The sequence below is a fragment of the Mesoplodon bidens genome (genome assembly GCF_964165515.1).
Source record: "Mesoplodon bidens genome assembly, chromosome: X".
Classification (NCBI taxonomy): Eukaryota; Metazoa; Chordata; class Mammalia; order Artiodactyla; family Ziphiidae; genus Mesoplodon; species Mesoplodon bidens.
Genome location: NC_138163.1, coordinates 38,848,415 through 38,870,370, shown reverse-complemented (window position 1 = coordinate 38,870,370; position 21,956 = coordinate 38,848,415). Strand labels below are relative to the sequence as shown.

Sequence of the window (21,956 nt, the reverse complement as noted above, 5' to 3'; positions counted from 1 at the left end):
ATGTTCAAAAGCTCTTTTAAAGGTTGCTGATAAACCCAAATTGTATGTAACAACTTAGATCGCAATATATGTTAATTTTGCTACATTGCAGCACATTAAAAAAAAACAAATACAGAAGAGTTCGTTTCAAAATAACCTTACTCCTAGAACACACCACAACATTCTCTTCCTATGCTGCTCTTTCTAAATAAGTGAGTTGAGTGACCTCAACTGAAACTGAGGTTTCCACATATCAAGAAGAAACAGAAGAGAGAAAAACTGTTACAAAATGAACTGTATTAATAATCTTAAATGCTAAAATATTCTAATGCTCCAATAAAACAGAAAATTAGAAACTGTCAACTATTTCAACTAAGAAGTTTTATGCCTTTTTCCACAAATATCTTATGACACAGAGGCAGCACCTAGCAGACTCTTACTCTCTCCACCAAACTCTGAACTTTTAGCAAAGCACGTCCAGTCTTCAGTTAGTATTTCTCCTAATAGTAAGGAAGATCACATTCAAATTTATTAATTCAACATATATTCATTGAGTGCTTACTACATGTGAGGTACTGTGGACAATGCAAAGATGTCTCCAGTGGAGAAGACTGGCAAAAGCATCATTTCAAAATAGTGCAGTGGGGCTTCCCTGGTGGCACAGTGGTTGGGAATCTGCCTGCCAATGCAGGGGGCAGGGGTTCGAGCCCTGGTCTGGGAAGATCCCACATGCCGCGGAGCAACTAAGCCCGTGAGCCACAACTACTGAGCCTGCGCGTCTGGAGCCAGTGCTCCACAACGGGAGAGGCCGCGATAGTGAGAGGCATGTGCACCGCGATGAAGAGTGGCCCCCGCTCGCAGCAACTGAAGAAAGCCCTCGCACAGAAACGAAGACCCAACACAGCCATAAAAAAAAAAAAATAGTGCAGTGCATGAAACTGCTCTCATCAACCAAGGTCACTAAGAAGTTCTAGTAGGTACATTCAAGTCAGTGAGCATGTTCACTCCTTTTTGACCTGGCATCCCTGCAGCTTGACGCTGAAGACCACTCTAAACAACTCTTTCTTCCAAAATCCACTCACTCTTCACCTTCTGGTTTTCCTCACGCCACTATTTTAGATCTCCACTTCCTCTGCCCAGTTCTATCTACAATGTTGGTGGTTCCGTTAATCTGGTCTCATATTTCTGCCCTTCTCCCTTTATATACCCTCCTTAGGCAATCAATCTCACACATCCCCTTGGCTTCAAGAAGCACCTGTTTGCTGAAAACTTCTAAAATAAGTTTTTTTAAACATTGGTTTTATTTTTAAATTATTTTTTATTATGGTATAAAACACATAATGTAAAATTATTGTATTTTTTTTAATCCAAGACCTCTTCTGAGAGCCAGAGCCACATATCCAACTGTCTACTAGGTAACTTGGATGGCACAAAAGTGCCTTGATTTTAACATGTTTAGGATTTAACTCCTCATCCTATCGACATGATTTGATCCGCGCCCCCCCACTGTATTCTCTGGCACTAGGGATGGCATATCTTCTGCCAAGCAAGTACAAGCCAGAAATCTGGGCTGCAGCCTTTATTCCTTCCCACTTTCGCACTCCTTCATGCATTCAAGTTGTGAAGCCTTCAGCTGGCTTTTTTTTTTTTTTTTTTGCGGTACTCCGGCCTCTCACTGCTGTGGCCTCTCCCGCTGCGGAAAACAGGCTCCAGACGCGCAGGCTCAGCGGCCACGGCTCACGGGTCCAGCCGCTCCGCAGCATGTGGGATCTTCCCGGACCGGGGAACGAACCTGTGTCCCCTGCATCGGCAGGCAGACTCTCGACCACTGCGCCACCAGGGAAGCCCCATTCTTTTTTTTTTTTTTTTTTGCGGTATGCGGGCCTCTCACTGTTGTGGCCTCTCCCGTTGCGGAGCACAGGCTCCGGACGCGCAGGCTCAGCGGCCATGGCTCACGGGCCTAGCTACTCCGCGGCATGTGGGATCCTCCCGGACTGGGGCACGAACCTGTGTCCCCTGCATCAGCAGGCGGACTCTCAACCACTGCGCCACCAGGGAAGCCCCTTCAGCTGGCTTTTAAATCCATCCCTCCTCCTCCATCTTTATTCTATTAGACATCAGATTTGACACTTATCTATAGCTTAGATTATAGTATCAGCTTTCTAACTAATCTAATCTCTGGACTTTCCTTCCTTCAATTCTTTCCACAAATGGTAGCCTCAGTAATATTGCTAAAAGGCCATTCTGAAGGCATTTTTTCTGCTAAACAATACTGCAGTGGCTTTCCACTGTCTTCAAGTACAAAATCTAAACTCTTTGGAGTTATGTATAAGCCTTTCAGTGAGGACATGGTCACTTGCGAATTCTCATCACTCTTCACTCCCAGCACACAAACTGAGTTCCTTGCCCTAGTTTATGTTTTATCTCCCTTATATGGCTCCCTCAGCCCAGAATGACCCCTCCTTCCCCCACTTTGCCTAGTTAACTCCTACACATTGTCTAATAAAGTCTAAAATCAGTCTTTATCGCCTCTGAGAAGCTTTAAGGACACAAGCACATCAACTAGAGTGTACTGTGCTTGGGAGAAAGGCAAGGATCTGAGACACTGAAACAATAAACTACGTACACCATCTAAACAGCTCACCAATCCAACGGGAGGGACCAGTACTCCTCAAAGCATTATCTTCTCCCATACTGTTCGTATGTGTAGTGCATTCCATCAGTAACTCTCAATACATGGAGAGGCTAGAAGGGAAGCGGAAGCCTAGATAGAGAAAATTAAAAGTATACGTGGTAGGGCAGGGGAGCAGAAAGAAAAGAAAGAGAACCAGCCACACAAACCCAAGTATATCTTACCAAACTTTTATGCTGAGAGTTGGCGGAGGCAATGGGGTGAATAAAAAAGAATTTACTAGAACCCAGTCTTCATACATATATAATAATTATGGGCACAAAGTTTTTACATGGAGTTTACAAACTGATGAGAAGTTCTTAAAAAATCACCAGTGGAAAATGTTTGCCATGGTCGTAAATTCAATGGCCTGCTTGAAGTACACTTACCATAATGGTAAGGCCATCAGCCCCAATGAGTTCATATACCAAGCACTAGCATAATCCAAAGGAGTAGAACATCCATGGAAAATATCCTGGCAGTCTGCATGATAAGTGAAGAAAAAGCAGTTTATTAAGAACAATACAGTGGAACTGTTACAGCAGAACGATGCCAGCAAATTTATTTCACTAGGTGAAATACGTATGAACACCTGCTGCCAGGTCAGACTCATAAATATGCATTTGAAGAGGTTCTTTCTGGATCCTTTGAGAACCAGTTTTTTCTCAACCTACAAGGGTGGCTAAACTGAAAAGAGCTGACAGATTTATGGTTGAGGTTTCACTCCACAAACAAACCTTTAGGTAGAACCAACATTTCAGCTAAGGTCATAGTGTCCTTTTGCATCAAAGACACTCCAAAGAAGAAACAGCTTGTATCAGTTTATATAGGTAGAACATTTCAGTAATTCAGCAGATTACCAGGTCTGTGACTTTAATAAGAACCTCAAGTGGAAAAAATCAGGAAATACAGGACCAGGAGGCCAGAAAAGTGGCTTTGTTTCTAATCTTCACTCTGCTAAAAGGTATAATGCTGAAAAAGTTACTTCACCTATCAGGAACTCCATTTCCTTATCTATAAAGTGTACTGAGGGTGGGAAGGGACAACCTAAAACATCTTGTAAGTTCCCTTGTGACTTTGAAACTATATGATTTGATCTACAGTGATCTCCCTGACAGATACACAATGGGGTGGCACAGAAACAGGCAAATATGAAAATTATCAGCAAGGATGAGGAACAGGCAGTGATGGCTGGTAGAAGGGAGTAAAAATTATATAAGGAAGGTGGATACACTGTCTGAGCCGCCAACTTAATATTGTTAGTTAGGAAGCCATGACCATTGTTTTCCAAACACCCCTTCCCCCAACTTTCAGAATTACTTCCTCCATTCTTTTAAGACTTTCTTATGGTTAGAGGCATTTGGGGAATTGCAAATACTGTGGTTGCTACCCTCAACAGATGGCGTTGAACTTCCACTCAATCTACTGTCATTTCCACAGCCAGGTGTGTGAAGGGAGGATGCTATTGCGGGAAAAAAGAGAAAGAAGAAGCAGAGTAAATAGAGACTTCTTCTCCTTCTGACCACATCATGATAAAAGTTTCAATTCACCAGGAAGGTAAAACAATCCTAAACTTTTATGCACTTAATACATAGCCTGAAAATATATAAAGCAAAACTAACTGAATAGCAGTAGGAAACTGAAAAATTCACCTATTACTATGGAATATTTTAAACCATCTCTCTCAGTAACTGACAGAACAAGCAGACAAAAATAACCTAGTAAGGTTATACATAATTTGAATAATATTATCAAGTTTAATCTATTGGGCATACATAGAACATTATTTCAGCAAATGACGAGAACACCTTTTCACAATCACAGACACAACATTTGTAAAGCTAGACCACGTACTGGGATACAAAGTAAGTCTCAACAAATATTCAAAGAACTGAAATCAGAGTATATTCTCTAATCAATATGCAATTATGCTAAAAATCAGTAATAACTGATAACCAAAAATATGTTTGAATATTAAGAAAAACTTCTAAACAACATATACGGTCAAAGGAACAAAAAACAACAGAAGATCAAGAAAATTGAAAGCTGATTTGTTGGGTTGTGGGTTTTTTAGCCAAATAATAGTGACAGGGCTTCCCTGGTGGCGCAGTGGTTGAGAGTCTGCCTGCCGATGCAGGGGACACGGGTTCATGCCCCGGTCCAGGAAGATCCCACATGCCGCGGAGCGGCTGGGCCCGTGAGCCATGGCCGCGAAGCCTGTGCGGCCGGAGCCTGTGCTCCGCAATGGGAGAGGCCACAACACTGAGAGGCCAGTGTACCACAAAAATAAATAAATAAATAAATAAATAAATATAAAAAATAATACTGACAAACATCTGGCAAAAAGACTGAGATAACATGAACGTGTTAGGAATAAAACCGAACATTACAAATGTTGCAGAGATTAAAAAGATAACAAGAAAGGTTATGAAGAAACAGATACTGATGAAATCATAAACTGATGAAATCTCTTTGGGGGCAATGAAGCAATATATAAATTAAAATGAAAAATTACACATACTTTTTTTTTTTTTTTTGCGGTATGTGGGCCTCTCACTGTTGTGGCCTCTCCCGCTGCGGAGTACACGCTCCGGATGCGCAGGCTCAGCGGCCATGGCTCACGGGCCCAGCCGCTCCGCGGCATATGGGATCCTCCTGGACCGGGGCACGAACCCGTATCCCCTGCATCGGCAGGCGGACTCTCAACCACTGCGCCACCAGGGAGGCCCTACACACTTTTTTTTAACATGTTTATTGGAGTATAATTGCTTTACAATGGTGTGTTAGTTTCTGCCTTATAACAAAGTGAATCAGCTATACATATACGTATATCCCTAAATCTCATCCCTCTTGCGTCTCCCTCCCACCCTCCCTATCCCACCCCTGTAGGTGGACACAAAGCACCGAGCTGATCTCCCTGTGCTATGCAGCTGCTTCCCACTAGCTATTTTACATTTGGTAGTATATATAAGTCCATGCCACTCTCTCACTTCGTCCCAGCTTACCCGTCCTCCTCCCCGTGTCCTCAAGTCCATTCTTTACACCTGTGTCTTTATTTCTGTCCTGCTCCTAGGTTCTTCAGAACCTTTTTTTTTAAGATTCCATATATATGTGTTAGCATACAGTATTTATTCTTCTCTTTCTGACTTGCTTCACTCTATATGACAGTCTCTAGAACCATCCACCTCACTACAAATAACTCAATTTCGTTTCTTTTTATGGCTGAGTACTATTCCATTGTATACATGTACCACATCTTCTTTATCCATTCATCTGTCCTTGGACACTTAGGTTGCTTCCATGTCCTAGCTATTGTAAATAGAGCTGCAATGAACATTGTGGTCCATGACTCTTTTTGAATTATGGTGTTCTCAGGGTATATGCCCAGTAGTGGGATTGCTGGGTCAAATGGTAGTTCTACTTTTAGTTTTTTTAGGAACGTCCATATTGTTCTCCATAGTGGCTGTATCAATTTACATTCCCACCAACAGTGCAAGAGGGTTCCCTTTTCTCCACACCCTCTCCAGCATTTACTGTTTGTAGATTTTTTGATGATGGACATTCTGCCTGATGTGAGGTGATACCTCATTGTAGTTTTGATTTGCATTTCTCTAATGATTAGTGATGTTGAGCATTCTTCCATGTGTTTGTTGGCAATCTGAATATGTTCTTTGGAGAAATGTCTATTTATGACTTCTGCCCATTCTGGGATTGGGTTGTTTGTTTTTTTGATATTGAGCTAAATGAGCTGCTTGTAAATTTTGGAGATTAATCCTTTGCTTCATGTGCAAATATTTTCACCCATTCTAAGGGTTGTCTTTTCATCTTGTTTATGGTTTCCTTTGCTGTGCAAAAGCTTCTAAGTTTCATTAGGTCCCATGTGTTTATTTTTGTTTTTATTTCCATTTCTCTAGGAGGTGGGTCAAAAAGAATCTTGCTGTGATTTATGTCATACAGTGTTCTGCCTATGTTTTCCTCTAAGAGTTTTATATTGTCTGGCCTTACATTTAGATCTTTAATCCATTTTGAGTTCATTTTTGTGTATGGTTTTAGGGAGTGTTCTAATTTCATTCTTTTATATGTAGCTGTCCAGTTTTCCCAGCACTACTTACTGAAGAGGCTGTCTTTTCTCCACTGTATATTCTTACCTCCTTTGTCAAAAATAAGGTGACCATATGTGCGTGGGTTTATCTCTGGGCTTTCTACCCTGTTCCATTGATCTATACTTTGGTTTTTGTGCCAGAACCATACTGCCTTGATGACTGTAGCTTGGTAGTATAGTCTGAAGTCTGGGAGCCTGATTCCTCCAGCTCCATTTTTCTTTCTCAAGGTTGCTTTGGTTATTCGGGGTCTTTTGTGTTTCCATACAAATGGTGAAATTTTTTGTTCTAATTCTGTGAAAAATGCCATTGGTAGTTTCATAGGGATTGCATTGAATCTGTAGATTCCTTTGGGTAGTATAGTCATTTCCACAATGTTGATTCTTCCAATCCAAGAAAATGGTGTATCTTTCCATCTGTTTATATCATCTTTAATTACTTTCATCAGTGTCTTATAGTTTTCTGCATACAGGTCTTTTGACTCCTTAGGTAGGTTTTTTCCTAGGTATTTTATTCATTTTGTTGCAGTGGTAAATGGGTGTGTTTCCTTAATTTCTCTTTCACATTTTTAATCATTAGAGTATAGGAAGGCAAGAGATGTCTGTGCATTAATTTTGTATCCTGGTACTTTACCAAATTCATTGATTAGCTCTAGTAGTTTTCTGGTAGCATCTTCAGGATTCTCTATATGTAGTATCATGTCATCTGCAAACAGTGACAGCTTTACTTCTTCTTTTCCGATTTGGATTCCTTTTATTTCCTTTTCTTCTCTGATTGCTGTGGCTAAAACTTCCAAAACTATGTTGAATAATAGTGGTGAGAGTGGACAACCTTGTCTTGTTCCTGATCTTAGAGAAAATGGTTTCAGTTTTTCACCATTGAGAACGATGTGGGCTATGGGTTTGTCATATATGGCCTTTATTATGCTGAGGAAAGTTCCCACTATTTCTACTTTCTGGAGTGTTTTATCATAAATGGGTGTTTAATTTTGCCGAAAGCTTTTTCTGCATCTATTGAAACGATCATATGGTTTTCTCCCTCAATTTGTTAATATGTTTTATCCCATTGACTGATTTAAGTATAATGAAGAATCCTTGCATTCCTGGAATAAACCCCACTTGATCATGGTGTATGATCCTTTTAATATGCTGTTGCATTCTGTTTGCTAGTATTTTGCTGAGGATTTTTGCATCTATGTTCATCAGTGATATTGGCCTGTAGTTTCCTTTCTTTGTGACATCTTTGTCTGGTTTTCATATCAGGGTGATGGTGGCCTCATAGAATGAGTTTGGGAGTGTTCTTCCCTCTGCTATATTTTGAAAGAGTTTGAGAAGGATAGGTGTTAGCTCTTCTCTAAATGTTTGATAGAATTCACCTGTGAAGCCATCTGGTCCTGGGCTTTTGTTTGTTGAAAGATTTTTAATCACAGTCTCAATTTCAGTGCTTGTGATTGGTCTGTTCATATTTTCTATTTCTTCCTGGTTCAGTCTTGCAAGTTTGTGCTTTTCTAAGAATTTGTCCATTTCTTACAGGTTGTCCCTTTTATTGGCATATAATTGCTTGTAGTAATCTCTCATGATCCTTTATATTTCTGCAGTATCAGTTGTTACTTCTCCTTTTTCATTTCTAATTCTGTTAATTTGAGTCCTCTCCCTTTTTTTCTTGATGAGTCTGTGTAATAGTTTATCAATTTTGTTTATCTTCTCAAAGAACCAGCTTTTAGTTTTATTGGTCTTTGCTATTCTTTCCTTCATTTCTTTTTCATTTATTTCTGATCTGATATTTATGATTTTTTTCCTTCTGTTAACTTTGGGTTTTTTTTGTTGTTGTTCATCTTTCTCTAATTGCTTTAGGTGTAAGGTTAAGTTGTTTATTTGAGATGTTTCTTGTTTCTTGAAGCAGGATTGTATTGCTATAAACTTCCCTCTTAGAACTGCTTTTGTTGTATCCCATAGGTGTTGGGTCATCGTGTTTTCATTGTCATTTTTTTCTAGGTAATTTTTGATTTCCTCTTTGATTTCTTCAGTGACCTCTTGGTTCTTAAGTACTGTAGTGTTTAGCCTCCATGTGTTTATATTTTTTACAGATTTTTTCCTGTAATGGATATCTAGTCGCATAGCATTGTGGTCGGAAAAGATACTTGATACAATTTCAATTTTCTTAAATTTACCAAGGCTTGATTTGTGACCCAAGATATGATCTATCCTGGAGAATGTTCCATGAGCACTTGAGAAAAATGTGTATTCTGTTGTTTTTGGATGGAATGTCCTATAAATATCAATTAAGTCCATCTTGTTTAATGTATCATTTAAAGCTTGTGTCCTTATTTATTTTCATTTTGGATGATCTGTCCATTGGTGAAAGTGGGGTGTTAAAGTCCCCTACTATGAATGTGTTACTGTCTATTTTCCCTTTTATGGCTATTAGTATTTGCCTTATGTATTGAGGTGCTCCTATGTTGGGTGCATAAATATTTATAATTGTTATATCTTCTTCTTGGATCGATCCCTTGATCATTATGTAGTGTCCTCCTTTGTCTCTTATAACAGTCGTTATTTTAAAGTCTATTTTCTCTGATATGAGAATTGTTGCTCCAGCTTTCTTTTGATTTCCATTTGCATGGAATATCTTTTTCCATCCCCTCACTTTCAGTCTGTATGCGTCCCTAGGTCTGAAGTGGGTCTCTTGCAGACAGCATATATATATGGGTCTTGTTTTTGTATCCATTCAGCCAGTCTATGTCTTTTGGTGGGAGCATTTAATCCATTTACTTTTAAGGTAATTATCGATATGTATGTTCCTATTCCCATTTTCTTAATTGTTTTGGGTTCGTTATTGTAGGTCTTTTCCTTCTCTTGTGTTTCCTGCCTAGAGAAGTTCCTTTAGCATTTGTTGTAAAGCTGGTTTGGTGGTGCTGAATTCTCTTAGCTTTTCTTGTCTGTAAAGGTTTTAATTTCTCCGTCGAGTCTGAATGAGATCCTTGCTGGGTAGAGTAATCTTGGTTGTAGGTTTTTCTCCTTCATCACTTTAAATATACCTTGCCACTCCCTTCTGGCTTGGAGAGTTTCTGCTGAAAGATCAGCTGTTAACCTTATGGGGATTTCTTTGTACGTTATTTGTTGCTTTTCCCTTGCTGCTTTTAATATATTTTCTTTGTATTTAATTTTTGATAGTTTGATTAGTATGTGTCTTGGCGTGTTTCTCCTTGGTTTTATCCTGGATGGGACTCTCTGCACTTCCTGGGCTTGATTGACTATTTCCTTTCCCATATTAGGGAAGTTTTCAACTATAAGCTCTTTAAATATTTTCTCAGTCCCTTTCTTTTTCTCTTCTTCTTCTGGGACCCCTATAATTTGAATGTTGGTGCATTTAATGTTGTCCCAGAGGTCTCTGAGACTGTCCTCAATTCTTCTCATTCTTTTTCCTTTATTCTGCTCTGTGGTAGTTATTTCCACTATTTTATCTTCCAGGTCACTTATCCGTTCTTCTGCCTCAGTTATTCTGCTATTGATTCCTTCTAGAGAATTTTTAATTTCATTTATTTTGTTGTTCATCATTGTTTGTTTGCTCTTTAGTTCTTCTAGATCCTTGTTAAATGTTTCTTGCATTTTCTCCATTCTATTTCCAAGATTTTGGATCATCTTTAGTATCATTATTCTGAATTCTTTTTCAGGTAGACTGCCTATTTCCTCTTCATTTGTTTGGTCTGGTGGGTTTTTACCTTGCTCCTTCAACTGCTGTGTGTTTCTCTGTCTTCTCATTTTGCTTAACTTACTGTGTTTGGGGTCTCCTCTTTGCAGGCTGCAGGTTCGTAGTTCCCGTTGTTTTTGGTGTCTGCCCCCAGTGGCTAAGGCTGGTTCAGTGGGGTGTGTAGGCTTGCTGGTGGAGGGAACTAGTGCCTGTGTTCTGGTGGGTAAGGCTGGATCTTGTCTTTCTGGTGGGCAGGTCCACGTCTGGTGGTGTGTTTTGGGGTGGACTTATGATTTTAGGCAGCCTCTCTGCTCATGGGTGTGGTTGTGTTCTTGTCTTGCTAGTTGTTTGGCATAGGGTGTCCAGCACTGTAGCTTGCTGGTCATTGAGTGGAGCTGGGTCTTAGCCTTGAGATGGAGATCTCTGGGAGAGCTTTCGCCATTTGATATTACGTGGAGTTGGGAGGTCTCTGGCGGACCAATGTCCTGAACTCAGCTCTCCCACCTTAGAGGCACAGTCCTGACACCCAGCCAGAGCACCAAGACCGCATCAGCTACACGGCTCAGAGATGTGGCTAGATAAAACTGTACTTCTAATTTTCTCCAAACAGTTTTGACCTATGCTTCCATCTCATGAATTTCAAGACCGTATTAAACTGATGCATATTTTCATAAATCCGGACCCTGGGGAACTCAACCTGCCATCAGATGCCCTTGCCATCTCCCCCACTAGACTCTCCAAGGGCAGCCTCCAGGTCTGATGGAAAACACAGTGGCCCCAGGATCAGGGAATCCAAGTTCAAGCCCCAGTTCATTCTAAGTAATTTGTTACCTTTCTTGGGTCTCTCAACATCTCTAGGCTTCAGTTTCTTCTCCAAACTGAAAGGGCTGATATATATGGTCACATTCAACTCTGAATACTTTAGTATCTGAAGTTAAATTTTATCTATGTGGCCATCAATGGACCTTTCTACACCTTTATCAGTGGACCTCAACTGAGCAGGAAGGGAAGCTTTGCCCCTGCTATTATTTTCAAGCCATGCTCTCTAGCTCCCTTAAGAGGAATACAACAGAAAAGATAAAGTAAAATCACAGTAAGACACTAAAGTACTGAGGAAATTTACTGTTAAAGCAGAAAGCCTTTGAATCAATCAAATCTCTATTTATGGTATTAAGGCATGTAAAACAATAATGTGTGCCGATATTATACGTCTCCAAAGGATTTTAACAAGAACTATGTGCTTGCTACTCAACTGATGCTGTAATAACATGCAAGTTTAATCACTACTTAAGCATTATAATCACATTACTTAATTCAGTATAACACTGAGTCCTGCATCCTAACTCCAAGATTTTATTCTCTGTGAAATCTATGTCATCTATACATCCCTCCATTTTTATTGCCCTTCTCTCAAACTGTTTTTATTTTTTAAGGTAAGTTAATTCTTAAAGGTATAACAGACTTTTGTCTGTGTGGTAAATGTTTCTTAGACTTAGCACTTTGCCTTACAAACTAAAGAGATTTTGCCTATATAAAGATACCTTTATGTAATATTACTACCAAAGTAGCAAAGGTGGCATAAAAAGCCCTCCAAATTCTCTGTTGTGCTAAGTCCCCAATTTCAAGTTTTTTTTTTGTTTTTTTTTTGTTTTTTTTTTTTTTTGCGGTACGCGGGCCTCTCACTGTTGTGGCCTCTCCCGTTGTGGAGCACAGGCTCCGGACGCGCAGGCTCAGCAGCCATGGCTCACGGGCCCAGCCACTCCGCGGCGTGTGGGATCTTCCTGGACCGGGGCACGAACCCGTGTGCCCTGCATCGGCAGGCGGACTCTCAACTGCTGCGCCACCAGGGAAGCCCCCCAATTTCAAGTTTTGATATGTAATTAAACCTTAATAACTAACAAGAATTCACAAAGGCCAAAAATAAGTCAAACTTCTGCTGCTGGAACGATAAAGTACATGTGCTTTTCCCTATTACTCCTACAAAGCACAGCTAAAAACCATTATATATAAAACATTATATATATGGACATTATATATAAAACAAATACAAGAAAGCTCTAAAAGGTGGAGAGAAGAGGCAAACTGGCTAGGGATCTCAAGACTAAAGGAACAACACAGTAGTGAGTTCCCTGAGTTTTCTTTTGACCTCATATATTCCAGACATGAAGCTGAAGAAACTGGCAACCTCAAAATGAGAATGAGCTCAGAGAATAAAGAAGCCCTAAGAAAGGCCTGCTCTCTCTAGCCAAGGGACCAGGAAAGGGGCAGCTCAGCAGTACAGAACACTTATAGCCAATAACCACTCTACTTCAGCCAAACACCACAGAGAAAAATGTGACTATACCCACATCACCAAAGGCTTAAGGGAGCCTAAACTTGCACCCTCACCTGGTTGCAATGAGGCACACCTCTCCCTCCTGGCTGGGATGGTGTCAGAGGAGGACTTTCACCATTGCCCAGTGGTAATATGGCCGTCACCCTTCATGGTGTCAGTGGAAGCCATGTAGGGAGCAATACCAAGGCATTCCTACCCCTCTCAGTCAGGGAGGTATCACTGGAGGTCTAGTGGGGAACCAGTATTCCCACCCTCACCCATCAGTAATGAGGAACCACCCCCTCAAGTGTCAACAGAGATCAACTGGGGAACCTGGTCAACTAGACCCACCTGGCAGTAATGAGGCAGCATCCTCTCAACCCCTGACAGAGTGGAGTCAGAAGAAACCAGCTAAAATAAAAAGTTTCAATAAGATCCAAAATCTCATGACATAATGCCCAAAATGTCCAGGTCTCCATCAAAAAAGAATCACTTGTCATACCAACAATCAGAAAGGCTCAAGGTGCATGACAAAGGAATTGATAGAGGTCAACATCAAGATGACAGAGATGTTAAAATTATCTGACAAAGATTTTTTAAATTTTATTTTTGAATTAATTAATTTACTTATTTTTGGTGGGCTGCCTTTCTCTAATTGCGGCAAGCAGGGGCTACTCTTCGTTGCAGTGCACGGGCTTCTCATTGCGGTGGCTTCTCTAGTTTGAAGAGCATGGGCTCTAGGTGCACGCACTTCAGTAGTTGTGGCTCACGGGCTCTAGAGCGCAGGCTCAGTAGTTGTGGCTCATGGCCTTAGTTGCTCCATGGCATGTGGGATCTTGCCAGACCAGGGTTCGAACGTGTGTCCCCTGCATTGGCAGTCGGATTCTTAACCACTGCGCCACCAGGGAAGTGCTGACAAAGATTTTAAAGCAGGCATCATAAAAATGCTGAAAGGAGCAATTATGAACATGCTTGAAACAAATGAAAAACTAGACAGCCTCAGCAAAGAAATAAAAAGACTCAGTAAAGAAATAGAAGATATAAAGAACCAAATAGAACTTTTTTTTTTTTTTTTGCAGTACGCGGGCCTCTCACTGTTGTGGCTTCTCCCATTGCAGAGCACAGGCTCCGGACACGCAGGCTCAGCGGCCTTGGCTCACAGGCCTAGCCACTCCACGGCATGTGGGATCTTCCTGGACCGGGGCACGAACCCATGTCCCCTGCATTGGCAGGTGGACTCTCAACCACTGCGCCACCAGGGAAGCCCCAAATGGAACTTTTAAAACTGAAAAATACAATAACCAAAATAAAATACTCACTCCACAGATAGGCTTATCAGCAGAATAGAAGGGACAGAGGAAACAATCAGTGAACTCAAAGATAGAAAAATGTCCAACCTGAACAACAGGGAAAGAAAAACAAGCAAAAAATGAACAGAGCAATCAGGGACTTGAGGGACTATAACAGGAGACCTCACATTCATGTCCTCAGGGTCCCAGGAGGAGAGGAAAAGGGGGTGTGACTAAAAACATACTCAAAGAAATAATGGTCAAGAACTTCCCAAATTTGGCAAAAGAAATAAAGCTACGGCTTCAAGAGCCTGTGTGAACCCCAAACAGGATAAATCTGAAGAAATCTAATCTAACATACGTCATAGTCAAACTTTTGACAAAGGAAGAAATCAGAGACAGAGAAATGACACCTTACCTATAGGGGAAAACAATTCACAGGACAGCAGATTTTTCATCAGAAACCATTTAGGCCATAAGGCAGGGGCACACAAGATTTTCCAAGTGCTGAAAGAAAGAACTGTCAACCCAGAATCCTATGTCCAGTGAAAATATCCTTCAGGAATGAAGGGGAAATCAAGACATTCTCAGATGAGGAAAACTAAGAATTGGTTGCCAGCAGACCTACTCTAAAAGAATGGCAAAAGGAAGGCCTCTAAACTGACAGGAAATGATAAAAGAAGGAATCTTGTAACATGAGAAAGAAGAAAAGAATACGGTAAGAAAAGTATGGATAAATACAATAGATTTTCTTTCCTTCCTTCTCTTGAGTTGTCTAATTTATGTTTGTGGTGATGGAATAGTTCTATATCTTGATATAGAGGTGGTTACATGAATCTATAATGTGATAAATGGTGTAGACCTATATGCATACATTGTACCAATGTCACTTGCTGGGCTTTGATAATGTACTACAGTTACACTGGGGAAAACTGAGTGAAGGGTACATGATACCTCTCTGTACTATATCGTTGCAAGTTCCTTCAGATCTGTAATTATTTCAAAGTTTTTTAAAAGTCTCATCAAAACCAAGCTATTTCCTAATACTGAGGTAATTTAAAACAAAGCCTAGCAATGAGAGTCAAAGGCAAAGTCATTCATAGTCTGATGGTTATTTTTTGTCATTTTCTTTAATTATTTTTCCAAATAATTGACGACAATAACAAGTAATTTACCTGCTAAAAACACCACCTATTACTTGATAACTATTAAACTGCTGATGTTGTCATTTACCTTATTCTTTTGATATTTCTTCTTCTGGAGAGGTGTGCTTTAAATAAAATAGCTGGAGAAATAAATTGAAACTAATAGCCAAAGTTCTTTTGAAAATCAAATGACACTATATAAAATAACAACACTCAGCATTCATTGAATCTTGCTATATTCTAGATACCGTGCTAAACACTCACATATGTTATTTTATTTAATTCCTATAAAATCCCTTGCTTTTTCCATTTGAGATGAGGCAACCATGACTCAATGAAATTAAATAACTTGCTTAATTACACACAAATAGCAAGTGGCAGAGTCTGATTTTAAGGCAGGCTTAGAGCCTTAACACTGTGTTGCAGTTGTTCAGTCAGGGACAAAAATGAGTCCAACACACGAGATGTATGCGTTAAACCACAGTGGTAGAGGGCTGCTGCTTGCTCAGGCAAAACAAAGCCCTCGGTCCACTATAGCGTCTTTATTTCAGCTTTATCTAATAGAAAAAGGTTCTTTTTAGCACAGGCTGTGTTGTCCTTGAACATCTAATCAATGCACCTCCTTATTTTCTTATGTTCCCAATTATATCAAGGACATGCGTGGATCAGTGCCCAGAGCAATCAGTACTGCTTGCAGTCCTGAAACATTCTCACACACCCAGCTTGTTAGGTGAGCCGATTCTTGGGTCACATCTTTTCCCATGTCCTCAGTTACCCTGCTACACACTGTTAACCACTACTATACTATTAAGTCCACAATGTTCAAGTACTATGTTATGTAGTAGACAGAAGGGATGTGTGCTGATGTCTAGTGAATGATTCCTATTAAATCACACATTGCTAATGATTTTAAGTATTTCAATTAGGATTTCAATTAGAAACTAAAAGAAATAAATGTTTTTCAATAGATTATAGCTAGGAAATCATAAGAACTGATTTTATGTCTTAAAGGTAATGTTCAATAGCATGGCTTCCCTACAAGATTATAACAATAAGTCTTACAATGGTGTAAGATGCTGAAAACTAGTTGTTATAGATTTTCATGTTATACAGGCATAAGAAGTTTCTGATAGGCTAAAGATTACCAGATTTTCTAAGAGAGTAAGGGAAAAAAATCCACAGAAAAATTACACTTTTTCATTTGTTAAAATGCTCTTGAAAAAAAGGAGATCAGACTTCCGGGGAAGATGGCGGAAGAGTAAGATGCGGAGATCACCTTCCTCCCCACAGATAAACCAGAAATACAGCTACACGTGGAACTGCTCCTATAGAACACCTACGGAACGCTGGAAGAAGACCTCAGACATCCCAAAAGGCAAGAAACTCCCCACGTACCTGGGTAGGGCAAAAGAAAAAAGAATAAACAGAGACAAAAGGATAGGGACGGGACCTGCACCAGAGGGAGGGAGCTGTGAAGGACGAAAGGTTTCCACACACTAGGAAGGCCCTTCACGGGCGGAGACTGTGGGTGGCGGAGGGGGGAGCTTCGGAGCCCCGGAGGAGAGCTCAGCAACAGGGGTGCGGAGGGCAAAGCAGAGAGATTCCCGCACAGAGGATCGGTGCCGACCAGCACTCACCAGCCCGAGAGGCTTGTCTGCTCGCCCGCCGGGGTGGGCGGCGCTGGGAGCTGAGGCTCGGGCTTCAGTCGGAGCACAGGGAGAGGACTGGGACTGGTGGCGTGAACACAGCCTGAAGAGGCTAATGCGCCACAGCTAGCTGGGAAGGAGTCCTGGAAAAAGTCTGGACCTGCCGAAGAGGCAAGAGACTTTTTCTTCCCTCTTTGTTTCCTGGTGCGCGAGGAGAGGGGATTAAGAGCACTGCTTAAAGGAGCTCCAGAGACGGGCACGAGCCACGGCTGAAAGCGCAGACCCCAGAGATGGGCGTGGGACGCTGGGGCTGCTGACACCGCCACGAGGCCTGTGTGCGAGCGCAGGTCACTGTCCACACACCCGTTCCGGAGAGCCTGTGCAGCCCGTCGCTGCTGGAGTCCCAGGATCCAGGGACAGATTCCCTGGGAGAACGCACAGCACGCCTTGTGCTGGTGCAACGTCACGCCGGCCTCTGCCACTGCAGGCTCGCCCCCCTCCCTCCCCCCCGGCCTGAGTGAGCCAGAGTCCCCAAAGCGGCTGCTCCTTTAACCCTGTCCTGTCTGAGCGAAGAACAGATGCCCTCCGGCGACCTACACGCAGAGGCGGGGCCAAATCCAAAGCTGAGACCCGGGAGCTGTGAGAACAAAAAAGAGAAAGGGAAATCTCTCCCAGCAGCCTCAGAAGCAGCGGATTAAAGCTCCACAAACAACTTGATGTACCCTGCATCTATGGAATACATGAATAGACAACACAACATCCCAAATTGAGGAGCCAGGAGTCAGTGCTGTGCCTCTGAGGTGGGAGAGCCAACTTCAGGACACTGGTCCACAAGAGACCTCCCAGCTCCACATAATATCAAACGGCGAAAATCTTCCAGAGATCTCCATCTCAACACCAGCACCCAGCTTCACTCAACGACCAGCAAGCTACAGTGCTGGACACCCTATGCCAAACAAGTAGCAAGACAGGAACACAACCCCACCCATTAGCAGAGAGGCTGCCTAAAATCATAATAAGTCCACAGACACCCCAAAACACCCCAAAACACACCACCAGACGTGCACCTGCCCATCAGAAAGACAAGATCCAGCCTAATCCATCAGAACACAGGCACTAGTCCCCTCCACCAGGAAGCCTACACAACCCACTGAACCAACCTTAGCCACTGGGGACAGACACCAAAAACAACGGGAACTACGAACTTGCAGCCTGCAAAAAGGAGACCCCAAACACAGTAACATAAGCAAAATGAGAAGACAGAAAAACACACAGCAGGAGAAGGAGCAAGATAAAAACCCACGAGACTAACAAATGAAGAGGAAATAGGCAGTCTACCTGAAAAAGAATTCAGAATAATGATAGTAAAGAAGATTCAAAATCTTGGAAATAGAATAGACAAAATGCAAGAAACAGTTAACAAGGACCTAGAAGAACTAAAGATGAATAAAGCAACGATTAAAAACACAATAAATGAAATGAAAAATACTCTAGAAGGAATCAATAGCAGAATAACTGAGGCAGAAGAACGGATAAGTGAGGTGGAAGATAAAATAGTGGAAATAACTACTGCAGAGCAGAAGAAAGAAAAAAGAATGAAAAGAACTGAGGACAGTCTCAGAGGCATCAGGGACAACATTAAACGCACCAACATTCGAATTATAGGGGTTCCAGAAGAAGAAGAGAAAAAGAAAGGGACTGAGAAAATATTTGAAGAGATTATAGTTGAAAACTTCCCTAATATTGGAAAGGAAACAGTTAATCAAGTCCAGGATGCACAGAGAGTCCCATACAGAATAAATCCAAGGAGAAATACACCAAGACACATATTAATCAAACTGTCAAAAATTAAACACAAAGAAATCATATTAAAAGCAGCAAGGCAAAAACAACAAATAACACACAAGGGAATCCCCATCAGGATAACAGCTGATCTCTCAGCAGAAACTCTACAAGCCAGAAGGGAGTGGCAGGACATAATTAAAGTGATGAAGGAGAAAAACCTGCAACCAAGATTACTCTACCCAGCAAGGATCTCATTCAGATTTGATGGAGAAATTAAAACCTTTACAGACAAGCAAAAGCTGAGAGAGTTCAGCACCACCAAACCAGCTTTACAACAAATGCTAAAGGAACTTCTCTAGGCAAGAAACACAGCAGAAGGAAAAGACCTACAATAACGAACCCAAAACAATTAAGGAAATGGGAATAGGAACATACATATCAATAATTACCTTAAATGTATATGGACTAAATGCTCCCACCAAAAGACACAGATTGGCTGAATGGATACAAAAACAAGACCCATATATATATGCTGTCTACAAGAGACCCACTTCAGACCTAGAGACACATACAGATTGAAAGTAAGGGGATGGAAAAAGATATTCCATGCAAATGGAAATCAAAAGAAAGCTGGAGCAACAATTCTCATATCAGACAAAATAGACTTTAAAATAAAGACTACTAGAAGAGACAAAGAAGGACACTACATAATGATGAAGGGATCGATCCAAGAAGAAGATATAACAATTGTAAATATTTATGCACCCAACATAGGAGCACCTCAATACATAAGGCAAACACTAACAGCCATAAAAGGAGAAATCGACAGTAACACATTCATAGTAGGGGACTTTAACACCCCACTTTCACCAATGGACAGATGATCCAAAATGAAAATAAATAAGGAAACACAAGCTTTAAATGATACATTAAACAAGATGGACTTAGTTGATATTTATAGGACATTCCATCCAAAAACAACAGAATACACATTTTTCTCAAGTGCTCATGGAACATTCTCCAGGATAGATCATATCTTGGGTCACAAATCAAGCCTTGGTAAATTTAAGAAAATTGAAATTGTATCAAGTATCTTTTCCGACCACAATGCTATGAGACTAGATATCAATTACAGGAAAAGATCTGTAAAAAATACAAACACATGGAGGCTAAACAATACACTACTTAATAATGAAGTGATCACTGAAGAAATCAAAGAGGAAATTAAAAAATACCTAGAAACAAATGACAATGGAGACACGACGACCCAAAACCTATGGGATGCAGCAAAAGCAGTTCTAAGAGGGAAGTTTATAGCAATACAATCCCACCTTAAGAAACAGGAAACATCTCGAATAAACAACCTAACCTTGCACCTAAAGCAATTAGAGAAAGAAGAACAAAAACACCCCAAAGTTAGCAGAAGGAAAGAAATCATAAAAATCAGATCAGAAATAAATGAAAAAGAAATGAAGGAAACGATAGCAAAGATCAATAAAACTAAAAGCTGGTTCTTTGAGAAGATAAACAAAATTGATAAACCATTAGCCAGACTCATCAATAAAAAAAGGGAGAAGACTCAAATCAATAGAATTAGAAATGAAAAAGGAGAAGTAACAACTGACACTGCAGAAATACAAAAGATCATGAGAGATTACAACAAGCAACTCTATGCCAATAAAATGGACAACCTGGAAGAAATGGACAAATTCTTAGAAATGCACAACCTGCCGAGACTGAATCAGGAAGAAATAGAAAATATGAACAGACCAATCACAAGCACTGAAATTGAAACTGTGATAAAAAATCTTCCAAAAAACAAAAGCCCAGGACCAGATGGCTTCACAGGCAAATTCTATCAAACATTTAGAGAAGAGCTAACACATATCCTTCTCAAACTCTTCCAAAATACAGCAGAGGTAGGAACACTCCCAACCTCATTCTACGAGGCCACCATCACCTTGATACCAAAACCAGACAAGGATGTCACAAAGGAAGAAAACTACAGGCCAATATCACTGATGAACATAGATGCAAAAATCCTCAACAAAATACTAGCAAACAGAATCCAACAGCACATTAAAAGGATCATACACCATGATCAAGTGGGGTTTATTCCAGGAATGCAAGGATTCTTCAATATACGCAAATCAATCAATGTGATACACCATATTAACAAATTGAAGGAGAAAAACCATTTGATCATCTCAATAGATGCAGAGAAAGCTTTCGACAAAATTCAACACCCATTTATGATAAAAACCCTGCAGATAGTAGGCATAGAGGGAACTTTCCTCAACATAATAAAGGCCATATATGACAAACCCACAGCCAACATCGTCCTCAATGGTGAAAAACTGAAACCATTTCCACTAAGATCAGGAACAAGACAAGGTTGCCCACTCTCACCACTCTTATTCAACATAGTTTTGGAAGTTTTAGCCACAGCAATCAGAGAAGAAAAGGAAATAAAAGGAATCCAAATCAGAAAAGAAGTAAAGCTGTCACTGTTTGCAGATGACATGATACTATACATAGAGAATCCTAAAGATGCTACCAGAAAACTACTAGAGGTAATCAATGAATTTGGTAAAGTACCAGGATACAAAATTAATGCACAGAAATCTCTGGCATTCCTATATACTAATGATGAAAAATCTGAAAGTGAAATCAAGAAAACACTCCCATTTACCATTGCAACGAAAAGAATAAAAGATCTAGGAATAAACCTACCTAAGGAGACAAAAGACCTGTATGCAGAAAATTATAAGACCCTGATGAAAGAAATTAAAGATGATACAAATAGATGGAGAGATATACCATGTTCTTGTATTGGAAGAATCAACATTGTTAAAATGACTCTACTACCCAAAGCAATCTACAGATTCAATGCAATCCCTATCAAACTACCACTGGCATTTTTCACAGAACTAGAACAAAAAATTTCGCAATTTGTATGGAAACACAAAAGACCCCGAATAGCCAAAGCAATCTTGAGAACGAAAAATGGAGCTGGAGGAATCAGGCTCCCTGACTTCAGACTATACTACAAAGCTACAGTAATCAAGACAGTATGGTACTGGCACAAAAACAGAAAGATAGATCAATGGAACTGGATAGAAAGCCCAGAGATAACCCCATGCACATACTGTCATCTTGTCTTTGATAAAGGAGGCAGGAATGTACAGTGGAGAAAGGACAGTCTCTTCAATAAGTGGTGCTGGGAAAATTGGACAGGGACATGGAAAAGTATGAGATTAGATCACTCCCTAACACCATACACAAAAATAAGCTCAAAATGGATTAAAGACCTAAATGTAAGGCCAGACACTATCAA

General features: G+C 40.6%; 1 protein-coding gene across 2 annotated transcripts in view; it reads right to left on the bottom strand.

Annotated features, from left to right (window-relative positions):
- The window catches only part of KLHL13 (kelch like family member 13), a gene marked incomplete at its 5' end in the record, with an annotated part of 190,814 nt that overhangs the window by 149,829 nt on the left and 19,029 nt on the right, over positions 1-21,956 (bottom strand). The window contains one exon of one of the 2 annotated variants that reach the window (XM_081222705.1): positions 2,624-2,661. The exons of the other annotated variant lie outside the window; for it this stretch is intronic. Of the gene's footprint in view, positions 1-2,623; positions 2,662-21,956 lie in introns of those variants that run through there. 2 annotated transcript variants of the gene reach the window in all.